Here is a 17363-nt window from a genome sequence, read left to right on the forward strand (position 1 = left end):
CTTTAGGACGAATCTTGATTCTGTTTAAGACGGGTGACCACCGTGTAGAGCAGTGTTTCTCAACGGGGGCGATATCGCCCCCATGTGCGCGTTTTTCCATGTTGAGGGGGCGATTAGTAACAATTTATATTTTGGGGTAAAAAACAATTTTCTGGGCGATATAGTAAAACATTATATTAAGAATAATTAGATATTTTATTCGTTATATCTAAATATATAAAATTGCTTGTCCTGACTGAATGACTCACTCACTCACTGATTCATCATCGCCCAGAGCAGACCGCTTAACCTAAACAGGTGAAATTTGGTAGACATTTAGGGTACGTCATGGAAACGCACACTAAGAAGGGATTTTTCGAAATTCCTCCGCAGGGGAGAAGGAGAGCATTAAGGCTTAACCGGAAGAACGGATTCTACTGTACTATTTTAGATGCGATTTTTTGTTTTTATCTGCGTTGTGGTAGGGTATGCCATGGCAATGCATACTAAGAAGGGATTTTTCGAAATTCCCCCGCGGGCGAGAGAGGGAGAGGATCTTCATCGAGTACTTAGGTGTATTAAATTAATAACATTTCAGACATTGTTATAAATATTTTTATCTATTTCGATTTTAAAAATGTTCGAACCGTTTTAAATTCGAATTTGTTATTGCATATTGGTTCGATTATAGAACGATTGTAAACGTTCCAGAAAATTGATCAAATTGAAAATACTGTAGTTCGTTTGTTTCTCGGCAATTCTCATCATTCTCAGTTATATAACAATTACTATGGTTGTTGAAATACGGAATATAAATGGGGTTTGCTTGCAAAATCCGCGCGGGCAAAGCTGCGAGTAACAGCTAGTCGTACAATAATTAAACAAATAACATTATACTAGTCATTAGTCTATTCAATGCAGTACGAATTTGGCGTTAGCCTTGTCCCTCGGCATCGAAATTTTGTAGTGAAGGGGGCGATACTACATAACGGTTTTGTTGAAGGGGCGACACTACATAACGGTTTTGTTGAAGGGGCGACGATTCGTTAGCGGTTGAGAAACACTGGTGTAGAGTGTGGAGGACCACTGGTGAGCGGTGCTGTTCTGCCGCCATTTCGTATAACTAGTATGGGTAGGAGAGACATGACAGCACAATGTAAGTTCAGCAAATCCTGCGTCCTCATGTGTTGCCTTTCATAGTAGGGTTGTAGATAGCCATTTTGCAGCATCATACAGCCACACACAACTAGGATTTCTCAGGATTTCTCGCTTGTCACACTTTCTTTGCCTGCCCGTTCTTCAGATTTGTCGTCTGAGTATTTGTGGGACTAGACAAGTGTAAGGAATCTGGAGTTGAAGTTGCAACATCTGTGTATTCAGGCAAGAGAAGAGCTTACAAAGTTTTAAAGGTTGCTTTAAATTTTATCGTTATTGCAAAGGAAATTGCCCCTTTGCCATGATATTGTAATCACTTACCATCCTCATTACTTTCGACCTAATAGTTTCCAATTCGATTCCAACACCGCATCTTTTGTGTGTAGCTTTTTTCTCGATGAGTATGAAAACTTCTTAGGACTCCTTTAAATAATTTTTGCACCGAGGCACATGATACATTTGGAGTCTCACTGCCGAAGAATTTTCATAGTTGAGTTAACAAGTATAATGAGAAATGATCAATTTTAATACTTTAAATGATATTTTGGCATTCTTGTGATAACGCATAATAAATTAATAACAAATGTATTTAAAAAAATCATATTAAATACATTTGTCATTAATATGCTATTCAAATTATTTATATAAATCATAACTTGATTTATACAATGAACATTTATACAATACAATACAGAACAAATTTATACAATACAATACAAAAACCCTTTTCCTTCTAGACAAGTGTCCTCAATAAATTTGGCTTATTTTTGTGGAACCAAGTGTCCAACTTAACAAGGTTTTACATAATACAGTACTGTATTTAAAACAATCAGAGAAGCTAAAACGTTCTACTTTAACTCCACTTGGACTTTAAAACAACAGACTCACTTCCCCAGAATCTACTCCTCGCCACCTGGTTGACCTTCCTGACCTAACCTGTTATAGATTATGGTCCCGTCTTTTTGAAGGTCAACTTAGACACGTTAACGCCTCCATTTCTTACTCCGAACTCATTTTTTAGTTTATCTCAACTCTGGATTAAAAAAAAGATTCCATTTTAATCAAAAATCAAATCAATTTACGAATTTAATCAATCGTCCACCACATGACAGAAAACATCCAGATAAGAATGATGATAGCTCTTGAAGATGTCAAAATGTTTAGATTAGAATCAGTCGTTTCTAAATTATTCAAACCTTTATTAATAAATAAAAAATAAGATGCGAAACAAAAAGAATTATATAACATAAATATGAATTTAGATAGGATTTATGTAAATGTATATAGTATATGATGAAAAAATGAACATTTACCTTAACACTTAATTCCATCATATCAGCGGGGTCAAGCGTAACAAGTAAAAAAAAAAAACACTACAGGAAAAGTCAAATATGCTTTAAAAAAATAATTATTTTCACAAATATCTAATTTTATAACTTAAAATTTATATATTCATATAAAGAATGCTTCAAAAACCGCTTTTTCTATTGAAAACACCAATTAAAATGTAATCTTTAATATGAAATCTTACCTAAGAGCTAATTTAACAAATCTTATTTTTAATTTCCATATAAAAGACTGTTTCCTTATTAAGAAAGAGATCAAACCTCCAAATTTATAATTCTAAAATTCGTGCTAAAAACAAAGAATTTTTAAATTATATATAAAAAATAATGTTATTCATAATGTTAATGTTCAATGCTTGTTTTTCCATATTTTCACTATTTATTTCCTTTACTTTGTTTCTTATATTTTAAACAACAAAATTTAAATATGGCTTTTATACATTTTATATTATTTTTAATTAAAACATTCATTTAAAAATTTGAATAAACCTCCAAGATAATTAAATCAAATTAAAGAAAAAAATCGTCTAATAAAGTAACATTTTAGTAAAGAAACTAAAATCAAGGTAAATTTCTAATAGTAATAATTTAATTTAATTAATAAAATTATTAAATTTAATGATAAAACTGTAATTAAGAAAAGTTTATTTCAAGAACGAACAAATTTAAAAGTTCTCTTAGATATTAATGGCAGGATTGGAAATTCGTGGAAAGTAAATGCCAGAACACAATGCAAGTTTATTATTGGTTACTGAATAGTTTAGTACCTGTACGTTTAAGTATACTTTTCCTATACTTAAGTGATTTTGTGCAACGTCTACTTTCTTACAGATCTATAGCTTTGATACACTTCAGAAAACAATAATTCACTCAAACTTTCAAGGTTTCCTTTGGAGTTTCATATAAAAATCAAATTATAGAGTAATTGTAGCTATGAATTTGAATTATATATTTATGAAAAGTCAAATAAAAATTACTTAGAATTTATTTCTATAAATTAGAAAATTTTTAACCAGTTTAATTCGAACTTAGCACCTAAATTTGTAAAATATCATCCATCTTATTTAGCTAAAGAATTCCTGTATAACCTATTTATTTAAAGTTATATAGGAATAAAAATATAAAAATTGCATCATCGTTTTTCTGTAATTCAAACAAGTTATTTTCTTATCTATATTAAGCTGACATACTAAAAATTTACAAATAAGCCATCAATATGCTAAGAGTAAATGTTGCAATTTTGCTTTTTTTAGGCTAAAAATATTTTTAATATCCTTGAACAAAATATAAAATGTAATAAATTATATATAAAACGTTAATTTATTTTATGGTAAAAATAATTAATTAATTTACTATAGGATCTAATCCTACCAAATAAAACTCTTTCGTCAGTATAATTACACATTATCGATTCTAAGGAGAATTATGCTGTTTAAAGGTCAGAATATATTAATAATTTCAAGGTACAATGCGCCACTGATTATCAGTGGCGCATTATACCTTTATGGCGAATTTCTATTGTGTTGACTTCAGATATTTTTCTTCGAGAGAATATTTTGGAGAAATAGTTTCTAATAAAAAGATTGGTTTGGGCCCCAGGCAATTGCCCTTTTTTTCCATAGGATAATGCACCGTTGAAATATATTAAACATAGAAAATAATATTTTAAAGTTATTAAATTTATTGAAATTTGCTAAAATGTTTTAGAGATCATAATTTAATTTTCAATGTTTAGTAATTAAGTAACACTGCAATAAACTTTCTTACAATAGTTAATCATCAATTTATTCCTGTTATTTCATTTTACTGGAACGATTGTTTTAATTAACCTTTAAAATATGTAAATAGTGATTACAACAACTCAGCAATTTCTTCTTAAAAATAAAACATATTCAATATAAACAGATGACAATGATTAAATTCAAACTGTTGTATAATTTAATTTAATTTTTTTTAAATTTATTTTCCTTAAAACTAAATCTAAATATTCGTGTAAAATTTGTATGCAGATTTTTCGCGTCATGATTAAGGTTTTCTAGGAGGAAAAGAACTAGAATTGCTATATTATGCAAGACCCTATCAGATCCCAGAAGTTAGAAATTACCAGCCATGAAAATTCAGAGAAATAAATTATAAAACTAGAATGTTTACTTGCCCAATTTCATTTACATATGACATCACAATAAATAATCATCATGTGAAAAAACAAAAACAAGTAATTTATTTACAGAGTTTACAGTAAATTTATTAATTAAATTTACACGAATAACTCTAATTGTATTCTTACTGAATTACTTAATGATGATTTTCATTTCACAGTTATACATATAAGAAGTTGTTTTTAACATGTTAAATCTTATTTAGGTTAAAACGTAAATAAGAATTATGCAATTACATTTTTTTTAAATCAATGATATAATACGGCATAAATCTAATAAGGCTATTTTAGCTAGTTTAGACTTATAATTTTAATTGATTTATTTATTTAAGAGCATAAATTTGTAAAGACTTTATTTTGTATCACGCCCTCAGATCTTGCAACTTAAATTTCATCCACTTCTAATTAAAACAGAAGGCTGAAACTTTCAGGACATACCTAAGTCTGATGATAATATATTTTAATGATGTTTTATGGGTTGGATCATCATCCTCCCCACACGAAACTAATAAAACATATCCAAATGTAGAATTTAATCTGGAGTGTGTGTGTGTGTGTAAAAGCACTGTAGTGATAGTATATGGTTGAGTTACACCGATCACCTACGCCGTCCTCTTCCCCAATCTCGAAAACGTGACCAATAAAAGCACTTTTTAAATAAATTTTTAAAAATATATTAAAATTATTTTTGTTTTATAAGGATACACATCAAAACTTAAATATCTTATTATATAGATATTCGATTAAAACATTACTATAAATAGTATAATGAAGCTCAATTTATGTAGTTTTATTTTCCTCCGGAGTGATTCTTTTAAATATAAATTAAAATATCCAATAAACTTTTGGAAAATATAACTTATTAATACCGTATTTTTGATATTTTTCATTCTTATTTATAATAGTAATAATAATAAAAAAAAATTATATCAGAAAGAAAACTTATCATAGAAAATATATAAATGATACTTCACTATACATTTTTGTTTCTGATATGATTCTTTCAAAAGTAGAAATGAAAATTCCCAAAAAATATTGAGTTAATAAATTATTTTTCATTAGATATTTTCTTGAAAGAATTATAACAGAAATTAATTTATGTTTTCTAGAAGCTTCATAATTGTTTCTTGAAGCGTTATTCGACTTTCAGATTAATGTTAATTAAAATCGAATCTAATTAATTCGATTCCCCCCTATAAAATTCGAGGTTAGTATATTTTATATATCGAATATGAAACTAGTAACATATGGTGTATTGGTTTATGGAATCATGAGTTTCGGGGATTTCCCGACATGCAAATATTCTGTGAACTCATGAGGTGTGGGCTAAATTGTCACGTGTTTCACACTTTTTAAGATATTTGCATCCGAGTAATGTTGTTGTTTAGCTGCTTTTGTGATACTTATTCTTGTTACAAGCATACAAGCTTGTAACATGAACAAGTTTAGTTTAATTTGAAGTGATTTGGGGAATGAAAAAAAAGTTTAGTGTTAGAGAATATGTGATATTGTGAAACAACATGCAATCTGCTTGAATACTAGAAACTTATAATTCAAAATATTAATAATTTTTTGATATTTTTTATAACACGAATCAGGAGGAATGAAGACTCTCCCTAGAATTCTTGTTATAAAAAAAAAGTGTTAGAAATTCGAAATTTAATAAAAATTCCCTTAAACCTAAATTTTACATCATTAAGAATAAAATATATTTAAAATAGAACAAATAGAATCATTAAAACAAGAAAAATCAAAATTTATAAAGGTTGTTCTCTGAATAAACTTAGATAATGTAGTACTTCTAAGGGAAGAGAAATCATTTAAATTAATTCCAAAACGAACTCTTGGACTACGATTTTAATAAATATTGAATTGCTCAGCATAATTCTGTACGTGACAAAAATCAAGTAAAAATGCATGAGGTATTTAGGTTAACAACATTACGGGCGACAAGTGTACTTTAACTAGAAAAGAAGTCACGCCTGGTTATTTTAGAATTGTTTAACCGACCGAAGGACGGAATTATCTATTATACAATAGGAAAGATATCAAATTAAATGATATAATCCTTTAAAAAATGGACGATTCTATTTAATATGAGGTTAGATTTCGAAAAGTTCAAATATAAAGGGTTATAGGTAGCTACAACTATCAATGTATAAATTTGAAATTAAGGAATTTAAATTAAGAATTTATATTAAATTTACAGTAGAATATAATTAAATTATTAAATTTTTCATATAATTTTTCACATAATTAAATGAGCTTTTGAAACTTTTTGATCCTTTAATGCCAAGTATTATTGTAATTGTCATAAAGTGAAAAAGTAAGGCATTTATTGTATTTGTGTTTTAGTTCTAAAAATATCGATTCAAAAACCAAAAATTAATTGTTTTAATAAACATCTCTACGAAAAAATACACTGTTTAATTTACCTATATTTAAACTAATTACATTAGTTTAAACGTAAATAAATAAATAAATATTAAAACTACTTAATACAGTAACAAAGACGATAAATAAAATTCCTACTGCGAAAATTTGCATATTTGAAAAATTAATTTAATTCATTACATAATAATACATCCCATAAATGTATATTTATTATAATATACAAGCTAATTATATAAATNTTCATCGAGTACTTAGGTGTATTAAATTAATAACATTTCAGACATTGTTATAAATATTTTTATCTATTTCGATTTTAAAAATGTTCGAACCGTTTTAAATTCGAATTTGTTATTGCATATTGGTTCGATTATAGAACGATTGTAAACGTTCCAGAAAATTGATCAAATTGAAAATACTGTAGTTCGTTTGTTTCTCGGCAATTCTCATCATTCTCAGTTATATAACAATTACTATGGTTGTTGAAATACGGAATATAAATGGGGTTTGCTTGCAAAATCCGCGCGGGCAAAGCTGCGAGTAACAGCTAGTCGTACAATAATTAAACAAATAACATTATACTAGTCATTAGTCTATTCAATGCAGTACGAATTTGGCGTTAGCCTTGTCCCTCGGCATCGAAATTTTGTAGTGAAGGGGGCGATACTACATAACGGTTTTGTTGAAGGGGCGACACTACATAACGGTTTTGTTGAAGGGGCGACGATTCGTTAGCGGTTGAGAAACACTGGTGTAGAGTGTGGAGGACCACTGGTGAGCGGTGCTGTTCTGCCGCCATTTCGTATAACTAGTATGGGTAGGAGAGACATGACAGCACAATGTAAGTTCAGCAAATCCTGCGTCCTCATGTGTTGCCTTTCATAGTAGGGTTGTAGATAGCCATTTTGCAGCATCATACAGCCACACACAACTAGGATTTCTCAGGATTTCTCGCTTGTCACACTTTCTTTGCCTGCCCGTTCTTCAGATTTGTCGTCTGAGTATTTGTGGGACTAGACAAGTGTAAGGAATCTGGAGTTGAAGTTGCAACATCTGTGTATTCAGGCAAGAGAAGAGCTTACAAAGTTTTAAAGGTTGCTTTAAATTTTATCGTTATTGCAAAGGAAATTGCCCCTTTGCCATGATATTGTAATCACTTACCATCCTCATTACTTTCGACCTAATAGTTTCCAATTCGATTCCAACACCGCATCTTTTGTGTGTAGCTTTTTTCTCGATGAGTATGAAAACTTCTTAGGACTCCTTTAAATAATTTTTGCACCGAGGCACATGATACATTTGGAGTCTCACTGCCGAAGAATTTTCATAGTTGAGTTAACAAGTATAATGAGAAATGATCAATTTTAATACTTTAAATGATATTTTGGCATTCTTGTGATAACGCATAATAAATTAATAACAAATGTATTTAAAAAAATCATATTAAATACATTTGTCATTAATATGCTATTCAAATTATTTATATAAATCATAACTTGATTTATACAATGAACATTTATACAATACAATACAGAACAAATTTATACAATACAATACAAAAACCCTTTTCCTTCTAGACAAGTGTCCTCAATAAATTTGGCTTATTTTTGTGGAACCAAGTGTCCAACTTAACAAGGTTTTACATAATACAGTACTGTATTTAAAACAATCAGAGAAGCTAAAACGTTCTACTTTAACTCCACTTGGACTTTAAAACAACAGACTCACTTCCCCAGAATCTACTCCTCGCCACCTGGTTGACCTTCCTGACCTAACCTGTTATAGATTATGGTCCCGTCTTTTTGAAGGTCAACTTAGACACGTTAACGCCTCCATTTCTTACTCCGAACTCATTTTTTAGTTTATCTCAACTCTGGATTAAAAAAAGATTCCATTTTAATCAAAAATCAAATCAATTTACGAATTTAATCAATCGTCCACCACATGACAGAAAACATCCAGATAAGAATGATGATAGCTCTTGAAGATGTCAAAATGTTTAGATTAGAATCAGTCGTTTCTAAATTATTCAAACCTTTATTAATAAATAAAAAATAAGATGCGAAACAAAAAGAATTATATAACATAAATATGAATTTAGATAGGATTTATGTAAATGTATATAGTATATGATGAAAAAATGAACATTTACCTTAACACTTAATTCCATCATATCAGCTGGGTCAAGCGTAACAAGTAAAAAAAAAAACACTACAGGAAAAGTCAAATATGCTTTAAAAAAATAATTATTTTCACAAATATCTAATTTTATAACTTAAAATTTATATATTCATATAAAGAATGCTTCAAAAACCGCTTTTTCTATTGAAAACACCAATTAAAATGTAATCTTTAATATGAAATCTTACCTAAGAGCTAATTTAACAAATCTTATTTTTAATTTCCATATAAAAGACTGTTTCCTTATTAAGAAAGAGATCAAACCTCCAAATTTATAATTCTAAAATTCGTGCTAAAAACAAAGAATTTTTAAATTATATATAAAAAATAATGTTATTCATAATGTTAATGTTCAATGCTTGTTTTTCCATATTTTCACTATTTATTTCCTTTACTTTGTTTCTTATATTTTAAACAACAAAATTTAAATATGGCTTTTATACATTTTATATTATTTTTAATTAAAACATTCATTTAAAAATTTGAATAAACCTCCAAGATAATTAAATCAAATTAAAGAAAAAAATCGTCTAATAAAGTAACATTTTAGTAAAGAAACTAAAATCAAGGTAAATTTCTAATAGTAATAATTTAATTTAATTAATAAAATTATTAAATTTAATGATAAAACTGTAATTAAGAAAAGTTTATTTCAAGAACGAACAAATTTAAAAGTTCTCTTAGATATTAATGGCAGGATTGGAAATTCGTGGAAAGTAAATGCCAGAACACAATGCAAGTTTATTATTGGTTACTGAATAGTTTAGTACCTGTACGTTTAAGTATACTTTTCCTATACTTAAGTGATTTTGTGCAACGTCTACTTTCTTACAGATCTATAGCTTTGATACACTTCAGAAAACAATAATTCACTCAAACTTTCAAGGTTTCCTTTGGAGTTTCATATAAAAATCAAATTATAGAGTAATTGTAGCTATGAATTTGAATTATATATTTATGAAAAGTCAAATAAAAATTACTTAGAATTTATTTCTATAAATTAGAAATTTTTTAACCAGTTTAATTCGAACTTAGCACCTAAATTTGTAAAATATCATCCATCTTATTTAGCTAAAGAATTCCTGTATAACCTATTTATTTAAAGTTATATAGGAATAAAAATATAAAAATTGCATCATCGTTTTTCTGTAATTCAAACAAGTTATTTTCTTATCTATATTAAGCTGACATACTAAAAATTTACAAATAAGCCATCAATATGCTAAGAGTAAATGTTGCAATTTTGCTTTTTTTTAGGCTAAAAATATTTTTAATATCCTTGAACAAAATATAAAATGTAATAAATTATATATAAAACGTTAATTTATTTTATGGTAAAAATAATTAATTAATTTACTATAGGATCTAATCCTACCAAATAAAACTCTTTCGTCAGTATAATTACACATTATCGATTCTAAGGAGAATTATGCTGTTTAAAGGTCAGAATATATTAATAATTTCAAGGTACAATGCGCCACTGATTATCAGTGGCGCATTATACCTTTATGGCGAATTTCTATTGTGTTGACTTCAGATATTTTTCTTCGAGAGAATATTTTGGAGAAATAGTTTCTAATAAAAAGATTGGTTTGGGCCCCAGGCAATTGCCCTTTTTTTCCATAGGATAATGCACCGTTGAAATATATTAAACATAGAAAATAATATTTTAAAGTTATTAAATTTATTGAAATTTGCTAAAATGTTTTAGAGATCATAATTTAATTTTCAATGTTTAGTAATTAAGTAACACTGCAATAAACTTTCTTACAATAGTTAATCATCAATTTATTCCTGTTATTTCATTTTACTGGAACGATTGTTTTAATTAACCTTTAAAATATGTAAATAGTGATTACAACAACTCAGCAATTTCTTCTTAAAAATAAAACATATTCAATATAAACAGATGACAATGATTAAATTCAAACTGTTGTATAATTTAATTTAATTTTTTTTAAATTTATTTTCCTTAAAACTAAATCTAAATATTCGTGTAAAATTTGTATGCAGATTTTTCGCGTCATGATTAAGGTTTTCTAGGAGGAAAAGAACTAGAATTGCTATATTATGCAAGACCCTATCAGATCCCAGAAGTTAGAAATTACCAGCCATGAAAATTCAGAGAAATAAATTATAAAACTAGAATGTTTACTTGCCCAATTTCATTTACATATGACATCACAATAAATAATCATCATGTGAAAAAACAAAAACAAGTAATTTATTTACAGAGTTTACAGTAAATTTATTAATTAAATTTACACGAATAACTCTAATTGTATTCTTACTGAATTACTTAATGATGATTTTCATTTCACAGTTATACATATAAGAAGTTGTTTTTAACATGTTAAATCTTATTTAGGTTAAAACGTAAATAAGAATTATGCAATTACATTTTTTTTAAATCAATGATATAATACGGCATAAATCTAATAAGGCTATTTTAGCTAGTTTAGACTTATAATTTTAATTGATTTATTTATTTAAGAGCATAAATTTGTAAAGACTTTATTTTGTATCACGCCCTCAGATCTTGCAACTTAAATTTCATCCACTTCTAATTAAAACAGAAGGCTGAAACTTTCAGGACATACCTAAGTCTGATGATAATATATTTTAATGATGTTTTATGGGTTGGATCATCATCCTCCCCACACGAAACTAATAAAACATATCCAAATGTAGAATTTAATCTGGAGTGTGTGTGTATGCACTGTAGTGATAGTATATGGTTGAGTTACACCGATCACCTACGCCGTCCTCCTCCCCAATCTCGAAAACGTGACCAATAAAAGCACTTTTTAAATAAATTTTTAAAAATATATTAAAATTATTTTTGTTTTATAAGGATACACATCAAAACTTAAATATCTTATTATATAGATATTCGATTAAAACATTACTATAAATAGTATAATGAAGCTCAATTTATGTAGTTTTATTTTCCTCCGGAGTGATTCTTTTAAATATAAATTAAAATATCCAATAAACTTTTGGAAAATATAACTTATTAATACCGTATTTTTGATATTTTTCATTCTTATTTATAATAGTAATAATAATAAAAAAAAATTATATCAGAAAGAAAACTTATCATAGAAAATATATAAATGATACTTCACTATACATTTTTGTTTCTGATATGATTCTTTCAAAAGTAGAAATGAAAATTCCCAAAAAATATTGAGTTAATAAATTATTTTTCATTAGATATTTTCTTGAAAGAATTATAACAGAAATTAATTTATGTTTTCTAGAAGCTTCATAATTGTTTCTTGAAGCGTTATTCGACTTTCAGATTAATGTTAATTAAAATCGAATCTAATTAATTCGATTCCCCCCTATAAAATTCGAGGTTAGTATATTTTATATTTCGAATATGAAACTAGTAACATGTGGTGTATTGGTTTATGGAATCATGAGTTTCGGGGATTTCCCGACATGCAAATATTCTGTGAACTCATGAGGTGTGGGCTAAATTGTCACGTGTTTCACACTTTTTAAGATATTTGCATCCGAGTAATGTTGTTGTTTAGCTGCTTTTGTGATACTTATTCTTGTTACAAGCATACAAGCTTGTAACATGAACAAGTTTAGTTTAATTTGAAGTGATTTGGGGAATGAAAAAAAAGTTTAGTGTTAGAGAATATGTGATATTGTGAAACAACATGCAATCTGCTTGAATACTAGAAACTTATAATTCAAAATATTAATAATTTTTTGATATTTTTTATAACACGAATCAGGAGGAATGAAGACTCTCCCTAGAATTCTTGTTATAAAAAAAAAGTGTTAGAAATTCGAAATTTAATAAAAATTCCCTTAAACCTAAATTTTACATCATTAAGAATAAAATATATTTAAAATAGAACAAATAGAATCATTAAAACAAGAAAAATCAAAATTTATAAAGGTTGTTCTCTGAATAAACTTAGATAATGTAGTACTTCTAAGGGAAGAGAAATCATTTAAATTAATTCCAAAACGAACTCTTGGACTACGATTTTAATAAATATTGAATTGCTCAGCATAATTCTGTACGTGACAAAAATCAAGTAAAAATGCATGAGGTATTTAGGTTAACAACATTACGGGCGACAAGTGTACTTTAACTAGAAAAGAAGTCACGCCTGGTTATTTTAGAATTGTTTAACCGACCGAAGGACGGAATTATCTATTATACAATAGGAAAGATATCAAATTAAATGATATAATCCTTTAAAAAATGGACGATTCTATTTAATATGAGGTTAGATTTCGAAAAGTTCAAATATAAAGGGTTATAGGTAGCTACAACTATCAATGTATAAATTTGAAATTAAGGAATTTAAATTAAGAATTTATATTAAATTTACAGTAGAATATAATTAAATTATTAAATTTTTCATATAATTTTTCACATAATTAAATGAGCTTTTGAAACTTTTTGATCCTTTAATGCCAAGTATTATTGTAATTGTCATAAAGTGAAAAAGTAAGGCATTTATTGTATTTGTGTTTTAGTTCTAAAAATATCGATTCAAAAACCAAAAATTAATTGTTTTAATAAACATCTCTACGAAAAAATACACTGTTTAATTTACCTATATTTAAACTAATTACATTAGTTTAAACGTAAATAAATAAATAAATATTAAAACTACTTAATACAGTAACAAAGACGATAAATAAAATTCCTACTGCGAAAATTTGCATATTTGAAAAATTAATTTAATTCATTACATAATAATACATCCCATAAATGTATATTTATTATAATATACAAGCTAATTATATAAATAATAATTAATAATACAAGGGATTTACTTTTTATGATGTTCACACTTGATTTCGTTCACGCAAATGAGAAAAGACAAACCAAAATTTGCATATTTAATCAAGTTTGTGTAATAGATTGTAAAACAAAAATTGATTAAAAAAAATATAATTAATTAAAGTAATTACGTTCTTATTTCTTAAACTTTATTTATGTTTTTTTTAAATAAATTAATAACTGACCTAATTTTTTGCGTTGCGATTTCAGTTAAAACAGTATGACTCAATTTAATTAAAATGATTTATATATTATTTTAAATAAATTTTAAAATTAGAATACGTATTAATAAACATAATTTAAATAATTTTTTAAATTTAATTTTTAATTTATTGCATTTTTTCTTTTTTAAAATAATATTCAAGCGACTGGCCGCGTTAAAAATTCAATCACGCTTGTGAAATTTTCTATTCAAAATAAAACTGTAAACTATTATTTAATTATTTTTTCTTGTAAATCATTTACTTCCTTGATGTTACATAATATATCATTAATTTTAATTAATTGTACTTAAGTAAATAAAAAAATGTGCTATAAAAATCATTACGTATACATTATGTTACGCTTTTTATTTTAAACATTCGAACAATATATACTATAATACCTTAATTTAAAAATTAATTAAGATTTTAAAATTAAAACACTTTTATAACATTTAATATTTGCTTATTTTAATGTTAAATTGAAGTTTTAAAATGTGTTTTTTTTTAAGTTTATAAAAACAAAAAATTAATACTTTTTACGCTTCATTAAATTTTGATTAATATAAAATTATGCTTGAAAAAGCTTAATTTTATATTGAATAAATAAAATTAAAAGTGCTTTTATTTAACTAAAATATTTAATAAAAAATAATAAATAAACTTTGATTAAGTTATAAATTTAAAAACTTATTTTTTAATTCATTTTTATGTGTTTTAAATAAGCTTTTANAAATTTATGTAAGAATTATTATTTTGATTATAAAATTTATTTTTTTTTACTTTTATATAATTTTATTTTGAAATTAAAAAATATTTATAGTAATTTTATATTTACAAAATACATTTTTACATATTTTTAATTTACTTTTTTTAACACTAAATAATATAAAATAAAGTTAAATAAAACTCAAGTATTTTGGAGGGGATAAAAAATATTTAAGATAAAAAAAACGCTTTAAATTACATCTTTGTAGAGAACAATTTATATTAATTTATTTCTATCAATGAATTTTTTTTTTTAAATGTGTTTAATAAAAACAAAATTCCATTAGGATTGACGTCAGTTGGATTTTAAACTTTTGTTTGTGCGTGTACATTAAAGTCGAATGTTGTGAAATCGATGCGGTCACAACACTTGATACCGAGTTTAAAATATTGTTAAATATATATAAAAAAATAATAATGTTTAAAAAAATAAACAATAATATTTTTCCTGGTTCGTAAGACTTTAAACGACCCCAAAGACTACTTTAAACCAATTTAAAACAATTCCCAAAGGAAATAGACTCTTCTCGTGTTGTCATCGGCGAAGGTTAGTTTTTATTAAAACCAATTGAGTTATATAATTTAAGTTTTAACTTTTTATTGTTCTGATTTTTTTCCTCTGACTCTTAAGAAATTACACAATAGAACTGCCTAAATTATTATTATTAATTTTTAAATTTTAAGCTATTAATATGGCAGGTTTATAGTGTAGTAAATATCATATATTTTTAATAGTGTTTGTACTTTATAAAGTCGTGCATGCAGAGTATTTGGGAGTTTAATTCTTCATTTGGAAAGAATTAAAACATCAAATAAAATTCTTCATCCCTTCCTTAGTGTTGTGTTATTCTATTTATCTATATAGTAAAAACAAATAAAATATATTATGAAAAGTAATATATATTTTTAAACACCACTCTTTTTAAAAACTACCATAAGTTTATGATTAATATTTATCATAATTTAATTAATTAATTGTGTTATGTTATGTTCAGATTTTAAAAAACTGTTCAGTACATTACTGCTGCCATCTATCGGACCAAATGTATTTAAATAATCGCTATAAAAATGTAAAAAATTAATTTGATTTTAATGATAATTTAATTTTAAAAATTAAAATAGAATATAATTAATAATAATAAATGTAAGTCGTAATTATTATCAAGATTATATATTTGGAAATATCGCTAAATCATAAATGTTGTAAATAGCTGTTACATGATATGAGTGAAATTGAAATGTAATAACTGTATGAAAAAAAAAGTACCAACTTTTATTACTATTGTTTTTATGAATAACAAAAAAAAATAGGATGAAAGAAACGAAAAAAGAAATTCCCATGCCGGGAATCGAACCCGGGCCTCCTGGGTGAAAGCCAGGTATCCTAACCACTAGACCACATGGGAAGTTGTTGCTAGGTTTTGTTCAGATCTACATATTTAATAAAAAATACATTTATAGTTTTACTACGTCCTTCGTTTTATATATATAGTATGCTACATTAAGTTTATTTTCACTCGTAATGATACATTTATTCAAAACTGTAAAACCTCATTTAAACCGGAAATTTTAAGATTTTGGATAATTTTAATGTCAAATCATTTATTAATGTTTAAAATATACAGTATACCCCCTATAACGCGGGTTCATATAATGCGGATTCGTATATAGCGGCGAAAAAATTGCGATCGTATTCGTATAAAGACGCTAAAAGAGACTCGTAAAATGCGGTAAATTGTCATTGCTGACTCGTGTCGCGACAGGATTGGTCGAATCTGGACCAATAGTGGACGAGCAGCAGAACTACTTACACGCCACGGAGAGTTTAGGCGGGTAAGTTCAGTTTACTATCGTCTGTACAGTATATAAATTAGGTACTGTAAGTCTAATACAGTACTGTAATTTTATACATTTCTTATTTAACGGCCATAAAAATTATTTCTATTAATGATATCTCCAAAGTTCAACGAATTTTTCGCAAAAAAATAACTTATCAGAAAACGCGGCCGCCGTTTGGTGCGCTGCTCCGCGACGAAAACAAGCTTAAGTAATGGCGACGTCGAACGGTGCACACTCGGTAAGTAATCCTACAATTTTTTGTTTATAGCATAGTTTATACGGATTATTCCCAAAAAATTATACGTGTTTTTGTAGTTTTGAGTCAAATTAGTCTAGAATCGATTAATTTTATGGAAGAAAACCTTTCAAACAGCCGTAGTCCGTAAACTGCACAAGTCCGGCTGTGATTAGCTCATGTATTTAAGGACTCCTACAACGCGAAATTGTTATAAAGTGGAACGTATCTACCGCGTTATTGGGGGTCGACTGTATTTATTAAAAGTAGTTTGTTAAATTTTTATAAAGTG

General features: G+C 26.7%; 1 protein-coding gene and 1 non-coding gene across 2 annotated transcripts in view; both read right to left on the reverse strand.

The window, feature by feature from the left end:
- LOC111631307 (innexin inx2-like) overlaps window positions 1–14043 on the reverse strand; it is a 42161-nt gene extending 28118 nt beyond the window's left edge. Inside the window, exon 1 of the mRNA XM_023375527.1 lies at window positions 14023–14043. The gene's annotated coding sequence lies outside the window, so the exon portion shown is untranslated. The remainder of the gene's footprint in view (window positions 1–14022) is intronic.
- A 2288-nt stretch (window positions 14044–16331) lies between these two features.
- Window positions 16332–16403, reverse strand: Trnae-uuc. The gene has a single exon. It is a non-coding gene; the product is annotated as a tRNA-Glu (tRNA).
- Window positions 16404–17363: the final 960 nt, after the last annotated feature.

The sequence above is a fragment of the Centruroides sculpturatus genome, unplaced genomic scaffold, assembly GCF_000671375.1.
Source record: "Centruroides sculpturatus isolate CEXI.00-Female unplaced genomic scaffold, Cexi_2.0 scaffold443, whole genome shotgun sequence".
In the NCBI taxonomy this organism is placed as follows: domain Eukaryota; kingdom Metazoa; phylum Arthropoda; class Arachnida; order Scorpiones; family Buthidae; genus Centruroides; species Centruroides sculpturatus.